Source organism: Bos indicus, chromosome 19, assembly GCF_029378745.1.
Source record: "Bos indicus isolate NIAB-ARS_2022 breed Sahiwal x Tharparkar chromosome 19, NIAB-ARS_B.indTharparkar_mat_pri_1.0, whole genome shotgun sequence".
Lineage (NCBI taxonomy): Eukaryota > Metazoa > Chordata > Mammalia > Artiodactyla > Bovidae > Bos > Bos indicus.
This window is the reverse complement of record NC_091778.1, coordinates 42100622-42126322: the sequence shown is the minus strand read 5'-3', so window position 1 is coordinate 42126322 and position 25701 is coordinate 42100622. Positions and strand designations below refer to the sequence as shown.

General features: G+C 40.8%; 1 long non-coding RNA gene across 6 annotated transcripts in view; it reads right to left on the bottom strand.

Moving 5' to 3' along the window:
* Positions 1-14676, bottom strand: part of LOC109573666 (uncharacterized) — a 70422-nt gene extending 55746 nt beyond the window's left edge. For all 6 annotated transcript variants that reach the window (XR_011562079.1, XR_011562082.1, XR_011562083.1 and 3 more), the window contains exons 1-2: positions 14476-14676; positions 14293-14350 (exon numbers count right to left, since the gene is read on the bottom strand). This is a non-coding gene — a long non-coding RNA (uncharacterized lncRNA). The remainder of the gene's footprint in view (positions 1-14292; positions 14351-14475) is intronic.
* Positions 14677-25701: the final 11025 nt, after the last annotated feature.

Genomic DNA, 25701 nt, shown 5'->3' with positions numbered 1-25701 from the left:
CTGTGAGAAATCATAATTCAGTTCAGTTCAGCCGCTCAGTCATGTCCGACTCTTTGCACGCCAGGCCTTCCTGTCCATCACCAACTCCCAGAATTTGCTTAAACTCATGTCCATTGAATCAGTGATGCCATCCAACCATTTCATCCTCTATTGTCCCCTTCTCCTCCTGCCTTCAATCTTTCCCAGCATCAGGATCTTTTCCAATGAATCGGTTCTTCACATCAGGTGGCCAAAGAATTGGAGCTTCAGCTTCAGCATCAGTCCTTCCAATGAATATTCAGGACTGATTTCCTTTAGGATGGACTGGTTTGATCTCCTTGCAGTCCAAGGGACTCTCAAGAGTCTTCTCCAACATCACAGTTCAAAAGCATTAATTCTTCAGTGCTCAGCTTTCTTTATGGTCCAACTCTAACATCTATGCATGACTACTGGAAAAACCCTAGCTTTGACTAGATGAATCTTTGTTGGCAAAGTAATGTCTCTGCTTTTTAATATGCTGTCTAGGTTGGTTGTAGCTTTTCCTCCAAGGAGCAAGCATCTTTTAATTCCATGGCTGCAGCCACCATCGGCAGTGATTTTGGAGCCCAAGAAATGAAACTCTGTCACCATTTCCATTGCTTCCCCATTTATTTGCCACGAAATGATGGGACCAGATGCCACGATCTTAGTTTTTTGAATGTTGGCTTTTAATCCAACTTTTTCCCTCTCCTCTTTCACTTTCATCAAAAGGCTCTTCAGTTCCTCTTTGCTTTCTGCCATAAGGATGTTGTCATCTGCATATCTGAGGTTATTGATATTTCTCCTGGCAATCTTGATTCCAGCTTGTGCTTCATTCAGCCTGACATTTTGCATGATGTACTCTGCACATAAGGTAAATAAGCAGGGTGACTATAATATCCAGCCTTGATGTACTCGTTTCCCAATTTGTAACTAGTTCATTGTTCCATGTCTGGTTCTAACTATAGCTTCTTGACCTGCATACAGATTTCTCAGGAGGCAGGTCAGGTGGTCTGCTATTCCCATCTCTTGAAGAATTTTCCACAGTTTGTTGTGATCCACACAGTCAAAGTTTTGATGTAGTCAATAAAGCAGACGTAGATATTTTTCTGGAACTCTCATGTTTTTTCTATGATTCAAGGGATGTTGGCAATTTGACTCTGGTTCCTCTGCCTTTTCTAAATCCAGCTTGAACATCTGAAAGTTCATGGTTAATGTACTGTTGAAGCCTTGCAGAAGCCCAAAAAAGATGTCGTTTTCATTATAGGGGACTGGAATGCAAAGGTAGGAAATCAAGAAATACCTGGAATAACAGGCAAATTTGGCCTTGGAGTACAGAATAAAGTAGGGCAAAGGCTAACAGAGTTTTGCCAAGAGAATGCACTGGTCATAGCAAACACTCTCTTCTAACAACACAAGAGAAGACTCTACACATGGACATCACCAGATGGTCAACACCAAAATCAGATTGATTATATTCTTTGCAGCCAAAGATGGAGAAGCTCTATCCAGTCAGCAAAAAGAAGACTGGGCACTGACTGTGGCTCAGATGGTGAACTCCTTATTGCTAAACTCAGATTTAAATTGAAGAAAGTAGGGAAAACCACTAGATCATTCAAGTATGACCTAAATCAAATCCCTTATGATTATGGAAATGACAGTGGAAGTGACAAATAGATTCAAGGGATCAGATCTGATAGACAGAGTGCCTGAAGAACTATGGATGGAGGTTCATGACACTGTACAGGAGGCAGTGATCAAGACCATCCCCAAGAAAAAGAAAAGCGAAAAGGCAAAATGGTTGTCTGAGGAGGCCTTACAAATAGCTATGAAAAGAAGAGACATGAAAGGCAAAGGAGAAAAGGAAAGATATACCCATTTGAATGAAGAGTTCCAAAGAACAGCAAGGAGAGATAAGAAAGCCTTCCTCAGTGATCAATGCAAGGAAATAGAGCAAAACAATGGAATGGGAAAGATTAGAGATATCTTCAAGAAAATTAGAGATACCAAGGGAACTTTTCATGCAAAGATGGGCACAATAAAGGACAGAAATGATATGGACCTAACAGAAGCAGAAGATATTAAGAAGTGGCAAGAATACACAGAACTGTACAAAAAAGATCTTCACGACCCAGATAATCATGATGGTGTGATCACTCACCTAGAGCCAGACATTCTGGAATGTGAAATCAAGTGGGCCTTAGGAAGCATCACTACGAACAAAGCTAGTGGAGGTGATGGAATTCCAGTTGAGCTATTTGAAATCCTGAAAGATGATGCTGTGAAAGTGTTGCACTCAATATGCCAGCAAATTTGGAAAACTCAGCAGTGGCCACAGGACTGGAAAAGTACTGTTGAAGCCTGGCTTGGAGAATTTTGAGTGTTACTTTGCTAGCCTGTGAGATGAGTGTAATTGTGTGGTAGTTTGAACATTCTTTGGCATTGCCTTTCTTCAGGATTGGAATGAAAACTGACCTTTTGCAGTCCTGTGGCCACTGCTGAGTTTTCCAAATTGGCTGACATATTGAGCACAGCACTTTTAGGACTTAGAATTGCTCCGCTGGAATTTCATCACTTCCACTATCTTTGTTCGTAGTGATGCTTCCTAGGGCCCACCTGACTTCGGACTCCAGCATATTTAGATCTAGGTGAGTGATCACACCATCATGGTTATCTGGGTCATTAAGATCTTTGTTGTATAGCTCTTCTCTGTATTCTTGCTACCTCTTCTTAATATCTTCTGCTTCTGTTAGGTCCATACCATTTCTATCCTTTATTGTGCCCATCTTTGCATGAAAAGTTCCCTTGGTATCTCTAATTTTCTGGAAGAGATCTTTAGTCTTTCCCATTCTACTGTTTTCTTCTATTTCTTTGCATTGATCACCGAGGAAGGCTTTCTTATCTCTCTTTACTATTCTTTGGAACTCTGCATTCACATGAATATATCTTTCCTTTTCTCCTTTGCCTTTAGCTTCTCTTCTTTTCTCAGTTATTTTTAAGCCCTCCTCAGACAACCATTTTCCCTTTTCACATTTCTTTTTCTTGGGGATGGCCTTGATCATGTACAATGTCACGAACCTCCATCCATCGCTCTTCAGGCACTCTATCAGGTCTAATCCCTTGAATTTGTTTATCACTTTCACTGTGTAATCATAAGGGATTTGATATAGGTCATATCTGAGTGGTCCAGTGGTTTTCCCTACTTTCTTCAATTTAAGTCTGAATTTGGCAATAAGGAGTTCATGATCTGAGGCCACAGTCAGCTCCTGGTCTTGTTTTTGCTGACTGTATAGCAAAAACACTATTTATTATGATAATCATAATAGCAAAGAATACATATATATACACATACAACTGAATCACTTTGCTGTACAGCAGAAATTAACCAGTACTGTAAGTCAACTATACTTCAATAAAAAATAAAATTTTAAAAATGCATTGAATTTCTGTGTACTAACCTGTGTGTGAGTACTAAGTCGCTTCATTCGTGTCTGACGCTTTGGGACCCTGTGAAATGTAGCCCACCAGGCTCCTCTGTTCACTGGATTCTCCAGGCCAGAATACTGGAGTGGGTTGCCATTCCCTTCTCCAGGCGATCTTCCCGACTCAGGGACTAAACCTGTGTCTCTTATGTTTCCTGCACTGGCTGCCAGGTTCTTTACCACTGTACCCCCTGGGATCTTCCCTGATAGCTCGGCTGGTAAAGAATCTGCCTGGAATGTGGGAGACCTGGGTTCAATCCCCGGGTTGACCAGATCCCCTGGAGAAGGGAAAGGCTACCCACTCCAGTATTCTGGCCTGGAAAACTCCATGGACTGTAGTCAGACACCACTGAGTGACTTTCACTTTCACTTTTCCACCTAGGAAGCCATGTGGTAACCTGCAGTAATCTACAATATTTTGTTAAGTATAAAAAACAAATGCTCAGTCAGTACACATAATATATTTTTGTAATATATATAGAAGGGAGAGAAGAAAGAGTAACCCTTAAGTATTTTTATGTGTTTGTATGAGTGTAGAAAAATATGCCTACACCAAAAGATTAGCTGTGATTACCTAGTGGGGCCTGGTGAGGAACTGGTGGGCAGGGGAAGAAGAATGTGCAATTTTTCTTAATACAGCTGTTAATGGCTATACTGAGTCTATGGAGTAGGCATTGCTTTTGTATTTAAAAGTAACTTAGAAAAAGTGCAACTGTACGTGCTTCCTCTCATGATGCAAAAGCATTACAATGAACTAATAAGTCTATAACTATAAAAGCTAGGTGTTTTTATAAGTGATGGCAGCATAACAACTTTTTTTTAAATTTAATAGTGGGGTTTAGCCGATTAACAGTGTTGTGAAGGCCTAACAACTTTTTGAGCCAACCAAAAAAAGAGGAAGAAGATGAATTCAGAAAAGAAAAGGAATTTGCATTTCCTAAGCACTTGTTATACATGTAAATACTTTGTTGTTGCTGTTCAGTCATTAAGTCACGTCTGACTCTTTGCAACCCCATGGACTACAGCACACCAGACTCGCCCGTCCTTCACTATATCCTGGAGTTGGCTCAAATTCATGTCCACTGAGGAAGTGATGCTATCTAACCGTCTCATCCTCTGCTGCCCCCTTCTTCTTTTCCCTTTCAATCTTTTCCAGTGAGTCAGCTCTCCACATCGGGTGGCCAAGGTATAGGAGTTTCAGCTTCAGCATCAGTCCTTTCAATGAATATTCAGGTCTGACTTCCTTTAGGATTGACTGGTTTGATCTCCTTTCAGTCCAAAGGACTCTCAAGAGTCTTCCCAACACCACAGTTCAAAAGCATCAATTCTTCAGTGCTCAGCTTTCTTTATGGTCCAACTCTCACATCCATACGTAAATTAATGTTTACCGTTTCCTATATTCAAATCACAATGTAGCCTCATTCTGTAAAAAGTACCCAAAAGAGAACTATGTATATTTCCATTTTTCCAAAACGACCTTTCCCCCAACTAAAGTAAATAAGCAGGGTTTAAAATTCCCAGAACACTCCTCCATCTGCCTCAACAGGAGGAAACTGTCAAAGCTGGAAACAGGAAGTGCTAACAGAGGTGGCCCTCAGCCTGAGTTCAGAACAGAAGACAGGATACTAAATGCCCCTTTGGCCATTAAAACTGAAGCTGGATTTCTGATAGTGGGCAAAACAAGGGGAAGACCAGCTTTCAAAGTAGGAAAGGAGATGTTTCCTGGTAAAGTCAAGTGTGGCATCTTGAAGTGAGCTTCATAATCTTACCTTGGCTGCAAAGGTGGAGGATGAAACAGGCGAGGCAAATATTTTCATTTAAACTAAATTTTTATGCACAAAAAGTATAGATGATATGCATTATAAGCAAGAGCCATTCTAAAAATTTTATAATAAGATGGTGAGGAGATCTTCTGCAAAGAACTTTGTAAAGATCTGATACATGTTTTGAGAGATGTAATCATAGTCTAAGCATTCCCTCTTATCCTTGAAAGCAATCTATATGTACAATACATAACTGAGATTATTAGTACCTGGAATTCACTGGCCTTGTGGAAAGAGGTTGTCATACTCTCACAATCTCTGTCAATTAAGCCTGGCATCTTCATCTTTAGAAACATATCTTTTTTAGCTTCACTTGTTGCTGACAGCTATCTGTGAAATAAATTACTTCAAATAATGTTTTCTTAGTATGCCTAAGATCGAAAGGTCAGATTGTTAAATCTCCATGTTTTTATCAAAAACTCCGTTGCACCATTTCAAAATGAGGTCATTTGGCTTTCCCCATAGGGTGTTCCACATCTAAAAGTTTCTGTAAAGACCCAGTGTTAAGGCTTGTGATTTCTATCACAACCATAGCATGGGCTTCCCGGGTGGCTCAGTGGTAAAGAATCTGCCTGCCAATGCAGGACACACGGGTTCAATCCCTGGGTCAGGAAGATCCCCTGGAGGAGGAAATGGCAACCCACTCCAGTATTCTTGCCTGGAAAATTCCATGGACAGAGGAGCCAGGCAAACTACAGTCCATGGGGTCCCAAACAGTCAGACATGACTGGGCAACTGAGCACAAACCACTTTGCTGTACGCTAGAATCTCATACAACATTGTAAATTAACTATGCTTTAATCTAAAAAAAAAAAAAAATCACACAATTTTAAAGAGTTGGATAGGAATTATTTCAACCTCAAACCCAGAACAGAAATTCTTCCTGAAAGATGATTCTAGGCCTCTAGCCTCCAGCTGAAGGTGCCCAGAGCTTGGAAAGTTCCTGACTTGGTAAAACAGGTCATCCAATTTAAGAACAGATGTAGTGTTAGAAAAGTCTTCCTTATGTCAAACCCGACTTGTCTCCCTGTGTAACTTCCAGCAATTATTGGATCCTGGCTCAAGCTTTGGGAGCAGTTTTTTATACGCTGTGTATCTTCTCTTTTTTCTAAATAAAAATTCCAGTTTCTTTAGCCTCATCTGACATTGTTTCATTCATTCACTCTTCATTATCTGGATCACGTGTTATTGACATAATGGACATATTTGCAGTTAAACAGTATCCTAAAATATAGCACCCAGAAGTAAACCCCTGGTTCAAGAGTAGAGGGAGAATGGCCCCTGGACTCTGATTCCTTTACTGTATGTAGTCTCAGCAGCAGGCACTAGTCTGTTGGGGAACTTCTGCAGAGAAACTTTATCCTTCACCTGATGTTTTGTTCTCTTTGTGTCTTTAACTTATAGAACTTCACTTTTAAAACTTCACTTATTTTACAAAATCTAATTTATTGGGCATCATCCTTTCAGCCTGAAAGATTTTGTAATATACTTTCAAGTCTCTCACTCAACATATTACATATATTTGGGATCATTTAGAAGAAAAGTAACAGTCATGAAACCTAAAAATGCAGATATCATCACCCTCATGGCCCCATACAGGCCAATAATAGCTATCAGCCTGACATCTGTGTTTCCTAAATATGCCATTTGAGGACTTTACTCTGTGTGCAACTGTTTCTACTTTAACAGAAGTTTTAAGGGATGTTTACTTGATGGCTGGGGTGTTCGAAGACGCAGGAACAGGCTCAGATTCCACCTTAAGTACTTGTGGTTGCCAAGGGGGAGAGGCAGGTTGGAGAGGGATGGATTAGGAGTTTGAGGTTAGCACATGCAAATGATTGTGTGTAGAGAATAAATAAACAACAAGGTCCTACCGTACACACAGGGAACTCTATTCAATATCCTATGACAAACCATAATTGAAAAGAATATGAAAAAAGAATGTGCATATATGTATAACTGAATCACTTTGCTGTACAGCAGAAATTAACACAACATTGTAAATCAACTAAAAAACTGAAAAAAAAAGATGATAGATACGTGAACAATACATTCTGTAATATGGAAATCATGGGAAAGGGGCTTCCCTATGTTAGTAAGAAATTGGGGGGGTGGTGCTGGAAGTGCAGCATAGCATGGTTATTATCTCCAAGTAGAGTATTTCCACTACAATTCAGGATCTGCATAGAACAATTTAACTGCAAAACAAACAAGAAGCAGCCACTGCAGAGGTTTATAAGAACCTGGAGAAACTTATAAGCTTGCTGTTTAATACTAACTCAGTACACTATATTGTATCTATTCCACTTTAATTATTTAAGGGTCTTAAACTTTAATAAAATAAGAACACAAAATTAGCACTAATCGCTTCAGAAGTCCAAGGCAGGCTTCAAGAAAATTTTGAAACTTCACATTTTATTTTTCTACAATTGACAAAATTTAAGAAAAACATAACAAGAGAATATTAAAATGATTTAGACCCTTTTCTCTTCCTACGTTTTATTTTTACATACTGTACAGGGTGCATAAGCTAAGGATTGGCCACTTCCTATTTCTTCACAGAAATCCCTAAAGTTGATTTCAAATAACTTCAGCTGAAAAGATAGCACTTATCACACAATTCCAAAGCAAAATAAAGCCTAATAATCACAGTCATAAAAAAATGCATGAGGGCAGAAATTCATAAGGGAAAATACAAGTTTCACTAGGTTGATATCATGTAAATATTCTCAGCTCCATTTCTCCAATATTAGATAATAGATATCTGAAGGTATTTTCTGTACTTTTAGGTAAATAAATTCTATGGAGTTTAACAAATAATTACCAAAACAATAATTTAATATTGTAGATGTCATTAAAAATCCTTACGGTAACTCCATCAGAGATGAAACATCCACTTTATCCACTATAATAGGAGTTACTAATTGATCATTCTCTCAACACTCCCTTGAAACATTGGGTTTTGCAGTGTTGAAGCCTTTCTTCATGTCACACATTGCCCAAAAATCAAGTGTATGGCAATCAGACTCTCTTCAAGGGAAAAGAAGAATTGTAGGGGAAAATGTGGCTTAAGTGGCTTCAAGCCTTTGACTGTGTGGATCACAATAAACTGTGGAAAATTCTGAAAGAGATGGGAATACCAGAACACCTGACCTGCCTCTTGAGAAACATGTATGCAGGTCAAGAAACAACAGTTAGAACTGGACATGGAACAACAGACTGGTTCCAAATAGGAAAAGGAGTACGTCAAGGCTGCATATTGTCACCCTGCTTATTTAACTTCTATGCAGAGTACATCATGAGAAACGCTGGACTGGAAGAAGCACAAGCTGGAATCAAGATTGCCGGGAGAAATCTCAATAACCTCAGATATGCAGATGACACCACCCTTATGGCAGAAAGTGAAGAGGAACTAAAAAGCCTCTTGATGAAAGTGAAAGTGGAGAGTGAAAAAGTTGGCTTAAAGCTCAACATTCAGAAAACGAAGATCATGGCATCTGGTCCCATCACTTCATGGGAAATAGATGGGGAAACAGTGGAAACAGTGTCAGACTTTATTTTTGGGGGCTCCAAAATAATTGCAGATGGTGATTACAGCCATGAAATTAAAAGACACTTACTCCTTGGAAGGAAAGTTATGACCAACCTAGATAGCATATTCAAAAGCAGAGACATTACTTTGCCAACAAAGGTCCGTCTAGTCAAGGCTATGGTTTTTCCTGTGGTCATGTATGGATGTGAGAGTTGGACTGTGAAGAAGGCTGAACACCGAAGAATTGATGCTTTAGAACTGTGGTGTTGGAGAAGACTCTTGAGAGTCCCTCGGACTGCAAGGAGATCCAACCAGTCCATTCTGAAGGAGATCAGCCCTGGGATTTCTTTGGAGGGAATGATGCTAAAGCTGAAACTCCAGTACTTTGGCCACCTCATGCGAAGAGTTGATTCATTGGAAAAGACTCTGATGCTGGGAGGGATTGGGGGCAGAAGGAGAAGGGGACGACAGAGGATGAGATGGCTGAATGGCATCACTGACTCAATGGACGTGAGTCTCAGTGAACTCCAGGAGTTGGTGATGGACAGGGAGGCCTGGCATGCTGCAATTCATGGGGTTGCAAAGTGTTGGACACAACTTTGGAGAAGGCAATGGCACCCCACTCCAGCACTCTTGCCTGGAGAATCCCATGGGCAGAGGAGCTTGGTAGGCTGCAGTCCATGGGGTCTCGAAGAGTCGGACACGACTGAGCAACTTCACTTTCACTTTTCACTTTCATGCATTGGAGAAGGAAATGGCAACCCATTCCAGTGTTCTTGCCTCGAGAGTCCCAGGGACGGGGGAGCCTGGTGGGCTGCCGTCTACGGGGTCGCACAGAGTCGGACATGACTGAAGTGACTTAGCAGCAGAGCGACTGAACTGAACTAAACTGGGAGCTTTTTCCACCAACTTTGGGAGTGCCAACTGAGGAGTAATTGAGAGAACAACAACATTTAGAGAAATCTAAATGTCCATCTCACAGTTTACCTAGACCAGGTGGGACTCTGGAGCAGGCAAACAGTACACTTGAATATAAAATCAAAGCATTGTAAACAAAATTTTGGATCTGGGGCTAATGGTCAAGGAGAAAAACAGGACTACATGGGAATTACCTCGTAGTTCAGTGGTTAGGACCCCAAACTTTCACTGCCAAGAGTCTGGGCCCTGGTCGAAGAAGTAAGATCCCTCAAGACATATGACATGGCCAGAAAAAGGGAAAAAGAAGTAAAACAGTTCTACAAGAAGTATTAATCAGATAATTGAGGAATTTCAAAACAAGATAAGAAATTTTGCTACTGCTGGACAAAAGAACCGCACTAAAAAATCACAAAATACTAAATGATTGGGAACATCTTACACATAATCTATACATTTCTCAATTTAACCAGATTAAGGAATTCAACAAGCAACAAAATCTACCTCTTAACTATGTTAGCTTTCTTTTTCTAATTTGTTCACTTTTATATAGTTCATTTTATGGAAAGAGCTATAGAAATGTTTCCAAATGTTTCAATAAAATTAGACTAAGCAAATTGCATACAACTTTTTCCTTCTCAAAAGAATAGATAAATGCTGTAAATAAATATTTAGTCAATTTTCTAATGTATTTGTCTTTAGAGAATCATATATATATGTAATTTCTTTGAAGACCCTGAAATTGGCATTGCTAAGTATCAGTGCACAGAAGTTCAGAATATGAGTGTAACAAACACAGCTTCTGGGGGTCCTGCTTCCCCAGATATCAGATACAACCGTTAACAACACCATATTCCTGCTGCAGACTGACAATGTAAAACGAGTAGCCAAGGGCTCCAGACAAAAGTAAGACGTGGTTATTTTATTGGGCATAAGGGAAAACACAGCCAATGAGGGAAACACTACGTGAAGCCATCCTCATTTTTATACTGGAGTCACCAGTTATGAAAAGAGTATTTTTCTGTTAGAAATAAATGAAATCCTAAAAATGAAAGATCACTTTAGCTGAATACACTATGCTGCTGCTGCTGCTGCTAAGTCGCTTCAGTCATGTCTGACTCTGTGCCATCCCATAGACAGCAGCCTACCAGGCTCCCCCATCCCTGGGATTCTCCAGGCAAGAACACTGGAGTGGGTTGCCATTTCCTTCTCCAATGCATGAAAGTGAAAATTGAAAGGGAAGTCGCTCAGTCGTGTCCGACTCTTAGCGACCCCATGGACTGCAGCCCACCAGGCTCCTCTGTCCATGGGATTTTCCAGGCAAGAGTACTGGAGTGGGGTGCCATTTCCTTCTCCAGAAGGTCATTATTTACAAGAATGCTTCATGTTCAAAGAGTCATTACCTAATTAATGCTGCATAAGTAGGAATTATTCCAATTATGTAAAGTTGAAAAACATGTACCACTATGAAATGATGTATGGTTTAGTGATGTAAACAAAAGAGGTGAAACTAAAAAGAATAGCAAATAAAACAAAAACGCAAAATTCAGGGGCAGGAAGAAGAGGCACACAAGCGGCTCAACGACACTGGTAGTGACAGTGCCTCATTTCTAACGTGAGTGTGGTTCACGGGTATCCGTTGCATCATTTTTCCCAATACTTTGTACATAGCTTATAATTATTACTTTTTATCTACTCAAAAATGTTTTTAAGTTCAATAAAGTTACAGGGCTTGAATTTTGAAGGAAAGATTTGAATAGGCAGACTTGCAGCCAATATGAATGAAGGAAAAGCAATAGGACTGACCGTTATTTATATGGGACTAGGACGCTGAACTTCCCTGGTGGCTCAGATGGTAAAGCGTCTGTCTACAATGCGGGAGACCTGGGTTCGATCCCTGGGTCGGGAAGATTCCCTGGAGAAGGAAATGGCAACCCACTCCAGAACGCTTGCCTAGAAAATCCCATGGATGGAGGAGCCCGGCTACTGTCCATGGGGTCGCAAAGAGTCAGACACGACTGAGCGGCTTCACTTACTTACTCATGATGCTGAATCTGGCAGAGTGAAGAATTCACCAGGAGAATGATAGAATACAGCATACAGGGTCAAATCAGGAGAGTCTTAAGAGCTTCTCTGAGAAGACACTAATCTTAAACTTCACAAGGAACTCTTGGAAGCTTTAGGCTTAGGAGTAACCTATCAAGGTTTGAAGAAGGAAATTAATATGACCTCTGTATGCAAGATGGTTTGGAGTGGTGGGAACAGAAACTAGAGAAAAAGTGAGCATGTTACTACAGCAACTCAAGGATAAATTGAAATTTTTCTGGATGGAGATGATCCTGGGAGTAGTAAAGAATCTGAAAGTTGGGATTTAGTCAGTTATTAGACTTTAAAGAGCTAAAATAGGGTAAGCAAAAATTTTTAGTTTTCCAGGTAGAATAAAAATTGGAAAGTTGAGAGGGAGAGCAAGAAGAGATAATAGAGCAAGTTGAACTTAAATTGAATTTGATGTAACAATGGAACACCCAACTGGAAATATCCAATAGAAAACCAGAGATACAAATGGACACTGCCTACAAGTTACACTGAGATAAATCCGTAGAGCATGAAAAACAATTGTGTTTTCATTGTTATGCAAAATTTATTATGTACTGCAAAAATCCTAACCAACTGATAAACTGTCAAATTTGTAGAGTACATTTTAAGAATTACTCTACAATTCACACAACTCTAGAAATTCAGAGCTAAATATATTTTGAGGTATGAAATATCTCAACTCAAGAACCACAAGAGAGAGGTCCTTTCTGGAAGTGAGTCACACATTCAAACACACATTCAGAATGGAATCATGTCTGTCTTGTAGGTATTCGACTCAACTCAAAAAACAGTTACTGATTGTTCAGAATAGGCAAGTACAGTAATAAGGTAATACAACTAAACTATTAAAGGTATCATACAGTTAAAAAAAGATCAAAGTTAATCCTAAAAGATTAACACATAGGATTCTCAAAAGAGAACTGAACACATTTGCTAATTCTCAATCAGTGCTGATCTCAGTGAACATCTCTTTCAAGGCAAAAGTCATCAGTTTTCTAACAACCTGGAGAAGTTTCAAAGATAATGATTTTTGTGGGTAACTGAGCTTATGGTACTTGTAGGTCCACATGTCACCCAATTTCATTTCTGGGGTCAGAAATTATAGATGAAGTGAGCTTCTGGGAAGATGAGACGTTTGAAAAAAGTGATTCCAAAGGAGTTAAAGCTTAATGGATTAGTATAATGAATTTTCTGAGGGCAACAGTGTGGAAATATTTCTAAGAGGTGCAGCAGAACATGGAATCACTAAAAGGCAACTATTCTTGCCCAACCGACAATTTTTTTTTCATATAGGCTGGACAAATTTTCAGAAAGTATATTAATTTCCCAATGTAATGGTTTGTATTTTAAGCCAAAAGATATCTTTAAATGTATTGAATTTCTTTTTTTACTGAATGCACCAATGGTGTAAGAACCAGAAGAGAAATAAAAGTCAAATTGAGAGGCCAAAAAAAAGAAAAGGAAATCTTCAAGTGTTCACAAATACCACAAACAGTATTGCAGACTACGGTCTTCCAGAAATCAACAGCTGGGCTTCCATAGTGGGCCAGTGGTTAAGAATCCTCTTGCCAATGCAGGGATATGGGTTCGATCCCTGGTCCAGGAAGACCCCATGTGCCACAGGGCAACTAAGCCCATGGGCCACAGCTGCTGGGCCCATGTGCCTAGAGCCTAAGCTCTGCAGGAAGAGAAGCCACTGCAACAAGAAGCCCACATCTCACAAGAAGAGAGAAGCCCCCACCCTCCGCAACTAGAGAAAGCCCTTGTACAGCAATGAAGACCCAGCACAGCCAAAAATAAAAACAAATAAGCCTTTAAAAAGAAATCAACCATTGTGTTACGCACAAAATCAGAAAATGATTCTTGAACACTCTTACCTTAATACCAGATTATCTTTCAAAGACAGCTCAGAAATTATTATTAACTATATACCAAGTTATAGTTAAAAGTAAAAAGGTAGCCCAGCTAAACCGTCAATAGTATCATATAAGAGTATACAGTTGAAAGCAGAGTGGGTTCTGTTTTACTCAATCTTTGAGATTAACACTGAGAATTTATCAAAGAGAATAGAAAATAATTTTCAAACAGTGCTGAGTTCAATGAACATCTCTTTCAAGACATGGGTATTTAGTCTTGTGGCTGCTTGAAGAGGTTTCAAAGATAATGATTTTTCAAGGTTAAAATCTACACACTCCACTATTTCCTCCAAACACTCAAAATTGTTCACAGAAGTAGAAGCATTATATTCATATAAAATGATACAATCTAGAGGTGTAATTAAGTCGCATTATACCAAAAATTGCCAGTATGCTGAATTAACGTCTTTAATCAGAACACAGCCCCACGCCCAAGAGGAAAAGATTATCATTCAGTCCTAAACAGACAACAGTAATCCCTAAAGGAGCAATTCCCCTCCTGGTTATACAATAAGAAAGTCAAAACATACCTGAGTCTTGCAATGAACATTCCATTTATTTAATAGCCAGAGTTTACCTCTTCCAAGCCTGTGGGGAAATATCATTTAAAAAAAAAAAAACTGTACAGCTAAAAATTTCTCTTGTAAAATATCTTTTTATAAACAGCCTAAATGTACCACTCCTGAGACTCAGGTTTTTATATATAAACTTACTTAGAAAGGGATCCATGTATAAATACGATCTGCCATACTACCAGCCGTGCACACTGCATCCTTCAGAGCTATACAACAATGCCAAGAAGCTGAGGGTGCTCAGACACTCAGAAACTGACTGGAAAATTGAAAGCAAGGGAAGAAGAGAAGGAAGGTATGGACAGAAACAGACGCATCTGACAGCAGCTGTCAGGGAGCAGAGTCCAGCCCAGAAAAAGTCTGTCATGACGGCACAGAACTGAGGAAGTGATAAGCACCAAGGGGAAGTAAGAAGCCAGAGGGAGACATAGGACATGGAGAGCTTGCTTCTGGAGCAGGCATGTTCATTTAGCCAGTTTGTGCAGTGTGAGTGCATTTAAGCCTGAAAACAGCACTCAGTAATTCAAGCTATTATGTGAAGACCAATAAACCAAAATAATATCCAAAGATATACAAATCTGGGTTACCAAGAAGAACTATGTTGTACCTCTGAATATGATCCACACTTTTCCTGCTGCCCACACAATCTGTCCTGGGGAAGCTGCTGGAGACAACAAAAGAGGAAAACTCAAGCGGAGTCCTGCATTCAAGGTGTCTGAAACACATGCTCAGTTCTGAGGACTAGACAATTACACCTATAATAGTGATGCAGGGCATATATCCAGAACTAGGAAGCAACCAGCACTAATGTCAGAGAAGGTTTATACAAAGACACAGCTTGCTTAGGCAAGATGGATGTTCAATGTCAAAGAGAGGAATTTCTGTAAACTTTTGCATCCCCTACCATCAGCCACCCTCTGATTTTTCTACCTCCCACCTCTCCCTCTTTACTGCTACCATTTACCACTTCACATGAAGGCCACATCACGTGTGGTAAGAGCTCAAAGTCTAGCATATAATGTCTTTCCATATGTGTTAAAACGTTCCTTCCAAAAAAAAATTTTTTTAACCAATTCTGGATGTTTACTACAGACAGTATGTGTCCTTTTGTGGGTCTGGCTCCTTTGACTTTGTATGATGTTTTCAAGGCTCATCCGTGTTGTATCACGTATCAGTACTTCATTCCTTATTGTGGCTGAATATTCCATTGAATGGATATACCACAGTTTGTTCATTCATCTGTTGATGAAAACTTGAGTTATTTCCATTTTGGGGGTATTATGATTAGTGCTGCTCTTCATAAAGACAGACAGCAAATTGATGGTTACGTAGGCTGGGGCTCGAGGAATGGGGAGTGATTGCCTAATGGGTACGGTTTTTCTTCTGAAAATACTTTGAAACTGGATAGATGTGTGGGTTACCCAACATTGTCAATGTGCTAAATGACAGGTACAGTTTTATTATTTACTTACTTTTGGCTGCATGGGGTCTTAATTGTTGCGCTGGCTTTTCTCTAGTTTCAGTCTAGTTTCAGTGTGCAGCTTCTCACTGCAATGGCTTCTCTTGATTTGGGCAGAGCAAGGCTCCAAGGTGTGCAGGCTTCAGAAGTTGCCACATGAGGGCTTAGTTGTTCTGTGGCATGTGTAACCTCCCTGAACCAGGACATGGGATCTAACCCATGTGCCCTGTATTGGCAGGAGGATTCTTAACCACTGCACCACCAGGAAGTCCTGTACATTTTTTAAAGGTTAATTTTATGTTATGTGAATTTCCCCTTGATTAATTTTTTTTTAAGTGCAAGTCAAAGCCTCCATTGCCACCTGCCTAAATCAGGCTCCTATGTGTGGGCTAAATTACAAACAGGAAATGTTAGATAGTTTAAAATAGATTGTCTGTAACATGTAGGTTGTCTTTCAAAGCCAAGATCAGACACTACCTGCTTTTTGAAGCTTAGTGTGTGTGTGTGTGTGTGTGTGTGTGTGTGTGTGTGTTAGTCACTCAGTAGTATCCAATTCTTTGCGACCTCATGGACTATAGCCCACCAGGCTCCTCTGTCCATAGAACTTTCCAGGCCAGAATACTGGAGTGGGTTGCCAAGCCCTTCTCCACTGGATCTTTCTGACCCAAGGACCGAACCCAGGGATCAAACCAGGTCTCCACTACACGTAGATTCTTTACCATCTGAGCTACCAGGGAAACTCACTGGAACTTGTTGGGGAAATATAATTAAAAATAAAATATTCTCCTCATTCAGAAAGCCTCTCCACAAAGGTAGTAGAGAAAGAAGACATTTTTGCATTCAATAAGCATTAAACCAGAACGTGATGGACATTTCATTCAATCCACTAAGAAAACCACAGACAGAAGGATCTTTTACCCTTTTATAGCCAAGCAGTTAAAACCCATTGCATCTTTGTTTTCAAGATAAACCCGTCCTTAAATAAGAGGACCTGACGTCATCATTTGTCACACATAGTTCACCTAGTAATTCGGGTGACTTTACCTAGTGATTGGGGTTACTGTCTGTGTTCACTAATAGGCTTCATATAGAGGGAAAGTACGTATCTTGTAATAGGAGGTAGTTTTGGAAAGAGGCTCCTTCCTTCCCTCAGGAACTAGAAGACCGGGGTGCTGTTTTCTTTGGATGTTTATATTCCAAAGTATGGTTCCCAGGTCCCTGAGGAAAACATTCCTGGGTCATGCAGCTGACCAATGGTTTATTGACCTTTTTAAAATCTGCACTTATGTTTTGAAGAGAAAGAATCTACAAGATTTCTAAAGCAATTATTTCAAGAAAAGAGAGATAGGGGAGGTATCTCTTTCCTTATTTTCAAGAAGGAGAATTAAATCGCTCATTTTTAATTTGTGTTTATTTTCTCTGATCTCAGCAAAAAGTAATTACTCCCTCTTCCAAGGTACCTTTCTGTGGCACTTCCCACTTAGTATTTTGAATTGAAGTAATCTCAACAGGATCAGTATCTGTTTTCTTTCTGCACCCCTCCTGGTGCCCAGCACTCTGCCCAGAGCCAACACTCAGAAAAGGCCCTGGATGACAGGAGAGAACCTTGTGGTGATGGAAATGTCCTGTACCTTGTCTGCATCAGTGTCAATATCCTGGTTGCCATTTTGTCCCATTTCTTATAGGATATTACCATCAGTTCAGTTTAGTCACTCAGTCATGTCCGACTCTCCGTGACCCCATGGACTGCAGCACACCAGGCTTCCCTGTCCTTCACCAGCTCCCAGAACTTGCTCAAACTCACATCCATCGAGTTAGTGATGCCATCCAACCGTCTCATCCTCTGTCATCCCCTTCTCCTCCTGCCTTCAATCTTTCCCAGCATCAGGGTCTTTTCCAATGAGTCAGTTCTTTGCATCAGGTGGCCAAAGTATTGGAGTTTCAGCTTTGGCATGAGTCCTTCCAATGAATATTTAGGACTGATTTCCTTCAGGATTGACTGGTTTGATCCCCTTGCAGTCCAAGAAATTCTCAGGAGTCTTCTTCAACACTGCAGTTCAAAAGCATCAATTCTTTGGTGCTCAGCTTTCTTTATGTCCAACTCTCACATCCGTACGTGACTACCAGAAAAACCATATCTTTGACTAGATGAATCTTTGTTGGCAAAGTAATATCTCTGCTTTTTAATATGTTGTCTAAGTTGGTCATAGCTTTTCTTCCAAGGAGCAAGCATCTTTTAATTTCAAAGCTGCAGCCACCATCTGCAGTGATTTTGGAGTCCAAGAAAATAGTCTGAAACTGTTTCCGTTGTTTCCCCATCTATTTGCCATGAAGTGATGGGACCAGATGCCATGATCTTAGTTTTCTGAATGTTGAGTTTTAAGCCAACTTTTTCCCTCTCCTTTTTCACTTTCATCAAGAGACTCTTTAGTTCTTCTTTGCTTTCTGCCATAAGGGTGGTGCCATCTGCATATCTGAGGTTATTGTTCCTTCTCCCAGAAATCTGGGAGCAGTGACCCCACAAGAGACTGACCCAGACTTGCCTGTGAGCGTGCAGGAGTCTCTGGGGGAGGCATGGGTTGGTGGTGGCCTGCCGCAGTGTCGGGGGCACTGAGTGCGGCAGTGCATGCACAGGACTTTTTGAAGGAGGTCACCATTATCTTCATTACCTCCACCGTAGTTTGGTCTCAGGTCAAACAACAGAAGGGAACACAGCCCCATCCATCAACAGAAAATTGGATTACAGATCAAACCAGTCAATCCTAAAGGAAATCAGTCCGGAATATTCACTGGAAGGGCTCATGCTGAAGCTGAAACTCCAATACTTGGGCCACCTGATGTGAAGAACTGACTCATTGGAAAAGACCCTGATGCTGGGAAAGATTGAAGGCAGGAGGAGAAGGGGATGACAGAGGATGAGATGGTTGGATGGCATCATCGACTCAATGGACACGAGTTTGAGCAAGTTCAGGGAGTTGGTAAAGGACAGGGAAGCCTGGCATGCTGCAGTCCACGGGGTCACAAAGAGTCAGACACGACTGAGTGACTGAACTGAACTAAACATGGCCCTGCCCATCAGAACAAGACCCAGTTTCCCCCACAGTCAGTCTCTCCCACCAGGAAGCTTCCGTAAGCCTCTTATCCTTATCCAAGAGGGCAGACAGAATGAAAACCACAGTCACAGAAACCTAATCAAACTGATCACATGGACCACAGCCTTGTTTAATCCAATGAAACTATGAGTCATGCCGTGTATGGCCATCCAAGACAGACAAGTCATGGTGAAGAATTCTGACAAAACGTGGTCCACTGGAGAAGGGAATGGCAAACCACTTCAGTATTCTTGCCTTGAGAACCCCATGAACAGTATGAAAAGGCCAAAAAAGATATTACCATTGGGGGATTTTAATAAAGGACATGTGAGTTTTCGCTATACTATTTCTTACGACTAAATCTACACTTATCTCAAAACTTTAATTAAAAATTTTAAATGTCCTTGAATGAATAAACACATGTGAATTACTAACTGTCAAATAACAGTTACAGAATACTATAGAGAGAAATACAAGCCAGACTGAAGGGAAGAAAATTGACAGGTGCATTCAGAGGAAGAGTTGAGCAGAATTAAGGAATGCCTTTAGGTTACTATGGGGACTATCAGCCAGGATGCTAAAAACTGCTGTGCAGAGCAGAAAGCTTGAGAATGGACTGGGTCAAAAAAAAAAAAAGTTAACAAAATTAAAATGTTTAGCAACATGGATGAACTAGAAATTATCATACTATGTGAAGTAAGTCAGACAAAGACAAATACTGTATTCTATCATTTATATGTGGGATCTAAAATATAACACAAATGAACTTACCTATGAAACAGAAATACTCACAGATGTAGAGACTAAGCATGTGGGTACCAAGGGGGTGAGGTGAGGGAGCAATGGATTGTGAGTTTGGGAACAGCAGAGGCAAACTATTATATACTGAATGGACAAACAATAAGGTCCTACTGTATAGCACAGGGAATTCTATTCAATATCATGTGATAAATCATTATGAAAAAGAATGTATATATATATTATATATATATATATATCTTTAATGTTTAAAGAGAGCCAAAAAGAAGGCAAGAAGATAATATCCAAGAAAGGATGAATGAAAATAAAAAGGATTTATTTTAATAAACTAAGATAAAGGGAAGTTAACTAAGACAAGACTCCCTGGGACACTTACTAGAAGACAGCAGGGCCAATGTCATGAGTTAGAGAAAGAAGGTTTAGAAAAATCAGTTCTCCAAAGGCAGGAAGAGAAGCTAAAAGAATTCCTGTGAAACTGGTAAAGAAGATGTACTGGGACCCAACAAAGAAAGTCTAATATTGTGACTCAAACGGGACCAAGGGATGGGTGCACAGTTTTAGCTTAAGAATTATAACTTCAGAGGTTGGGACCTCCTAATGAAAAAGGGGTGGAGAACAGGAAATCGAATTCTTGTGGAGTCTCGTTTAGTGCTTACAGTCTGCAATGCTAACAATATAACATGAGTTATACTGGTAATACACTGAAACTCTACATAACTGGTATCCTAAATTGGCCTCACCCGCTAATAATGCTCATTTTGGGAGCATGAAACATCCATGTACTGGGCTACAATGAACAAGCCAGGAAGGGGAAGCACTTATGGAAAATGCCAGAAAAAATAGGACCCAAATGCCAAATCTTTGATTAGAAAAATAAGAACACTCTGGCGTGTGTATGATGCTCTGATAAATCACTCCATGTGAAATGCATGTGCAGGACAAACAGAAATGAATGCCAGTATCACTCACACACCTTAAAACAGGCTGGGAAATGCTGACAAACATGTTCCAACACAAATCTGTCTAATTATATTCTTAATTGATACATGAAACACAAGATTAAACCAGATCGTGTGGAGGCGTGCTCCTGTGAGAAAAATCAACAATATAACAGAAAGAGGACAAAATAGTAAAGTGAAGGTCTGTCACATGCCAATGTTTTTAAAGTACAAAAAAATACATTTTTATTTGCTGATGAATTATGCATCTATAACCTATCAAATGGTATGATTGATTAAAAAAGAAACTCACACTATCTTAAGCGGCTAAAGAAATTACTCTTAATAAGCAAAATAATACCCAAGCTCTATGAGATTAGCCCCCTAATTAAAGGATCAGTTAGACTGTTTAAAGAAAAGATATTCGTATGTACAACTGCCTGGAGGAGAAACCCATTGAATAGAAACTTGTGTGCCATCGTTTCTCTCTGGTACGGTTTTCACCTTTTTTTTCAAATTAATTTTTATTGCAGTGCAGCTGCTTTACTGTGTTGTGTTAGTCTCCACTGCACAGCAAAGTGAATCGGCCAACCCCTCCTTTTGGGCTTCCTCCTCATCCCGGTCACCAAAGTGCATTAAGCAGAGTTCCCTGTGCTCTGCAGTACAGTTTTTAGAATAAAACCTGATCACAACTTTTATGTGTAGGACAGGCAAATAGTAAGTGGATTAAGATTCAGGACCCACACAGGCAACAAAATTAGGCACTTGAACAGATGCCCAAGTACATCATATTAAAAGCACATTCACATGCACCCGAGTACATTACTTGAAAATAAATGAACCTATGGTTTTCGTTTCAATATTTTTTTCATCCTGAAAGCAAAAATCCAGTCTTAAGTACAAGCAGGTTAGAAGAGACACTGTTTCCTTCAAAGGTTCAGGCCAAAATCCCCACATATCACTCAGTAAAAATCCATCAAGATGGAGGATGGGTATGTGCCTGACTTGCTTGGATTTATAAACACTAAAAACGTGGGGAATGTAAAGTTCATCACCCCCCACTCCCACCTCCTTCAGGCAAATAAGTGACTCTGTTCATTGCCTGAGGGAAGTAGAATGCAAAATCCTTGGTCTTGGAATAAAGAGGATTCAGAGTCCAAACAACAGAAGAAGCATCATTCATTTTACATGCATCATATGCAGAGTACATCATGAGAAACGCTGGGCTGGAAGAAACACAAGCTGGAATCAAGATTGCCAGGAGAAATATCAATAACCTCAGATATGCAGATGACACCACCCTTATGGCAGAAAGTGAAGAGGAACTCAAAAGCCTCTTGATGAAAGTCAAAGAGGAGAGTGAAAAAGTTGGCCTAAAGCTCAGAAAACTAAGATCATGGCATCTGGTCCCATCACTTCATGGGAAATAGATGGGGAAACAGTGGAAACAGTGTCAGACTTTATTTTTTGAGACTCCAAAATCACTGCAGATGGTGATTGCAGCCATGAAATTAAAAGACGTTTACTCCTTGGAAGGAAAGTTATGACCAACCTAGATAGCATATTCAAAAGCAGAGACATTACTTTGCCAACAAAGGTCCGTCTACTCAAGGCTATGGTTTTTCCAGTAGTCGTGTATGGATGTGAGAGTTGGACTGTGAAGAAAGCTGAGCACTGAAGAATTGATGCTTTAGAACTGTGGTGTTGGAAAAGACTCTTGAGAGTCCCTTGGACTGCAAGGCGATCCAACCAGTCCATTCTGAAGGAGATCAGCCAGGGTGTTCTTTGGAAGGAATGATGCTAAAGCTGAAACTCCAGTACTTTGGCCACCTCATGTGAAGAGTTGACTCATTGGAAAAGACTCTGATGCTGGGAGGGATTTGGGGGCAGGAGGAGAAGGGGACGACAGAGGATGAGATGTCTGGATGGCATCACCGACTCAATGGGCGTGAGTTTGAGTGAACTCCAGGAGTTGGTGATAGACAGGGAGGCCTGGCGTGCTGCGACTCATGGGGTCTCAAAGAGTCGGACATGACTGAGTGACTTAACTGAACTGAACTGAACTGATTGTCTCCTCACTGCCAGGCACAAAGCTAGAAAGTGATGAAAAAGCCATGAACAGGACAGACAGGTCTTGGGGCTTATATTCTAGAACAGAACCTTAGATAGAAGAGCTTCCCTGGGACTGAAGGGAGAGGGGAGAAAGGAGGAATGAAGTGACAGGGATAGTGGTGAGTCTCCAAGAGAGGAGCCCCAGACCCTGCTGCTGAGTCAGAGCCCCTGCAAAGCAGCAGAACGGGAGGTAAGCTTGGGGACCTGATGGCTTAGGAGCACTACCTCCTGCTTCCTGGACTGTGGCCGCAGGAAATGGACAAGAGCCAAATAGGTTATGGTTGAACAAGGTGTCTGGCAGCTGGAGCTACAAACAACCCACCTGGTATTTCCATGCCAGCGGCACACTAATGTAGCAGATTGGTTCTCAAGGCCTCAAGCAGGAAGCAAGCAGCTAGAAGCATAAATACAAATTCAAACTAAGAGGCTTAATCTTCCCTGTTGAAATAAGGTAAGATACACACACACACTCCGTTTTCTAGAGCATTTACTTTAGAAACCTTGTCATTGTAAATTCTTTCTTTGTGTCTTTGAAATGTAAGTGAATCTTTTTAAAAGCTAAATAAGATTTTGTCCAGCTTTGCAACCTGTCTTTGACTTTGAAATGTAAACATTCAAGGAAAATAGCACCCCAGTCTCCCAGTTCCTATGGGAAAGTAGGAGCCTCTCTCCAAAACTACCTCTTGTTACAAGTGTAGTTTTCCTTTATGTGAAGCCTATTAGCGAACACAGATGGTAACCCCAATTACCAGGTAAAGTTACAAGATGAACTGTGTGTGACAAATGGCGATGTCAAGTCCTCTTTCTGGAGGACTAGTTACCGCTTCTCTTGAGAACAGGGGTGTAACAAATTGTATCTGCTTGATTCTAGAAGGGGAAGATTTTATTCTGTCTTTGCACTCAGTGATTCCTGGGATGTGCATCATATTCTAAGATACAGCAACGTGTTTTCTTTCTCTACTATCTTTGTGGAGAGGATTTCTGGGTTGGGAGACTTTGTGTTAATTTTTTCCCCAACCCCCAACAACACAAATGGAACCAGTAGGAAGGATAGAGACTGACTCAGGGAACCCAGACTTAGACAGATGACATCAAGAAGCAGGATGTAGCGCTCCTAAGCCATCAGGTCCCCAAGCTTACCTCCCGATCTGCTGCTTTGCAGGGGCTCTGACTCAGGGGCCCTATAGTCACAACTACAAAGTTCCCCAAAACTTAGACACAAAATTTTTGGGGAAAAAGGTGGGAAGTCCATATGATGAAATTTAATTACACATCCTGTGCAGAATCAAAGCTCAAGGTAAAGACTAATTTGTTATAGAAAAATATAGTAACGTATACATCCTGTCTACCTTAGCCTATGGACTCAGATTTATATCAACTATAGCAAACAATGGGACTTGCCAATGTTTAACTTTGGGAGTTCTATTTCAGACATTTGTGCTAAAAACCCATTTCCTCTGGGTGAAGCATAGAGGGAAAAGAGTGGAAGGAAGCCTAACATTTGTAACAGTGATTCTCAAGTGATTGTCAGACTTTGCTGCATGTTAGACATCAAGGAAATCGCAGTCAATCTTAAAGGAAATCAATCCTGAATAGTCACTGGAAAGACTGATACTGAAGCTGAAGTTCCAATACTTTGGCCCCTGATGCAAAGAGCCAACTCATTGGAAAAGACCTTGATGCTGGGAAAGATTGAAGGCAGAAGGAGAAGAGGGGGACAACAGATGAGATGGCTGGATGGCATCACCAACTCGATGGACATGAGTTTGAGCAAACTCCAGGAGATGGTGAAGAACTAGGAAGTCTTATTCTCCCTGGTGGCGCTAATGGTAAAGAACCTGCCTGCCAATGCTGGAGACATAAGAGATGCAGGTTCGATCCCTGGGTTGGGAAGATTTCCTGGGTTGGGAGAAGGCCATGGCAACCCACTCCAGTGTTCTTGCCTGGAAAACCCCATGGACAGAGAAGCCTGGTGAACTATGGCCATGAGGTCATAAAGAGTGGGACACGACTGAAGTGACTTAGCATGAATGCACCTTATGTGCCCAGTGTTTTACATCGATTACTAAGACATTACCAGCTTATGTTCTAAAGGGTAGACTCTGGAGTCAGACTGCCTGGCTTTGGATCTTGGCTCTGCACTTCACTGGACTTCAGTTTCTAGAAATTTCCACTGCTTCCCCAAAATAGTTGAAATAATTCTCCCACTCATTAGCCTATGAAATTACTCAGCCCTGGTGGTTCAGATGGTAAAGAATCCACCTGCAGTGCAGGAGATCCCGGTTCGATCCCTGGGTTGGTAAGACCCCCTGGAGAAGGAAATGGCAACCCACTCCAGTATTCTGGCCTGGAAATTCTCATGGACAGAAGAGCCTGACCCCTCATGAGGGTCACAAAGAGTCAGACATGACTGAGCGACTAACACACACACACACGTAAAAACTAAACATCCCACATTTCAGAGCTCCTCTCACTTTCTCACACAGACTGCTTTCTGTCTATGGAATGTGTATCTCTCTAAATAAACCTGCTTTCACCTTACTTTGTGAGCTTCCCTGGTGGCTCAGACAGTAAAGAATCTGCCCTCAACGTGGGAGACCTGGGTTCAATTCCTGGCTCAGGAAGATCCCCTGAAAAAGAGTACCCACTCCAGTACTCTTGCCTGGAAAATCCCGTGGACAGAGGAGCCTGGTAGGCCACAGTCCATGGGGTCCAAAGAGTCAGACACAACTGAGCATCTAACACTTTCACTTTGTTTCTCAACTTAACTGTGGCTCGCTCTTGAATTCTTTCCTGCTCAAAGCCAAGGACCCTCAATTGGTGGCCAGTCCCAGAGATTGACTCGAAACCTGGGACAGAAGCGCTCATGTTCTAGCTACAGAGAGTGTAAATCTGTATCATCTTTGCCCTCGCCTCCTCTTCCCTTCAAAATCAGTTTGCTAAAACTCACTGATTGCATGCATGCTCCCCCTCCTCTATGCCCATGGCATTATTCACATCCTGTTTC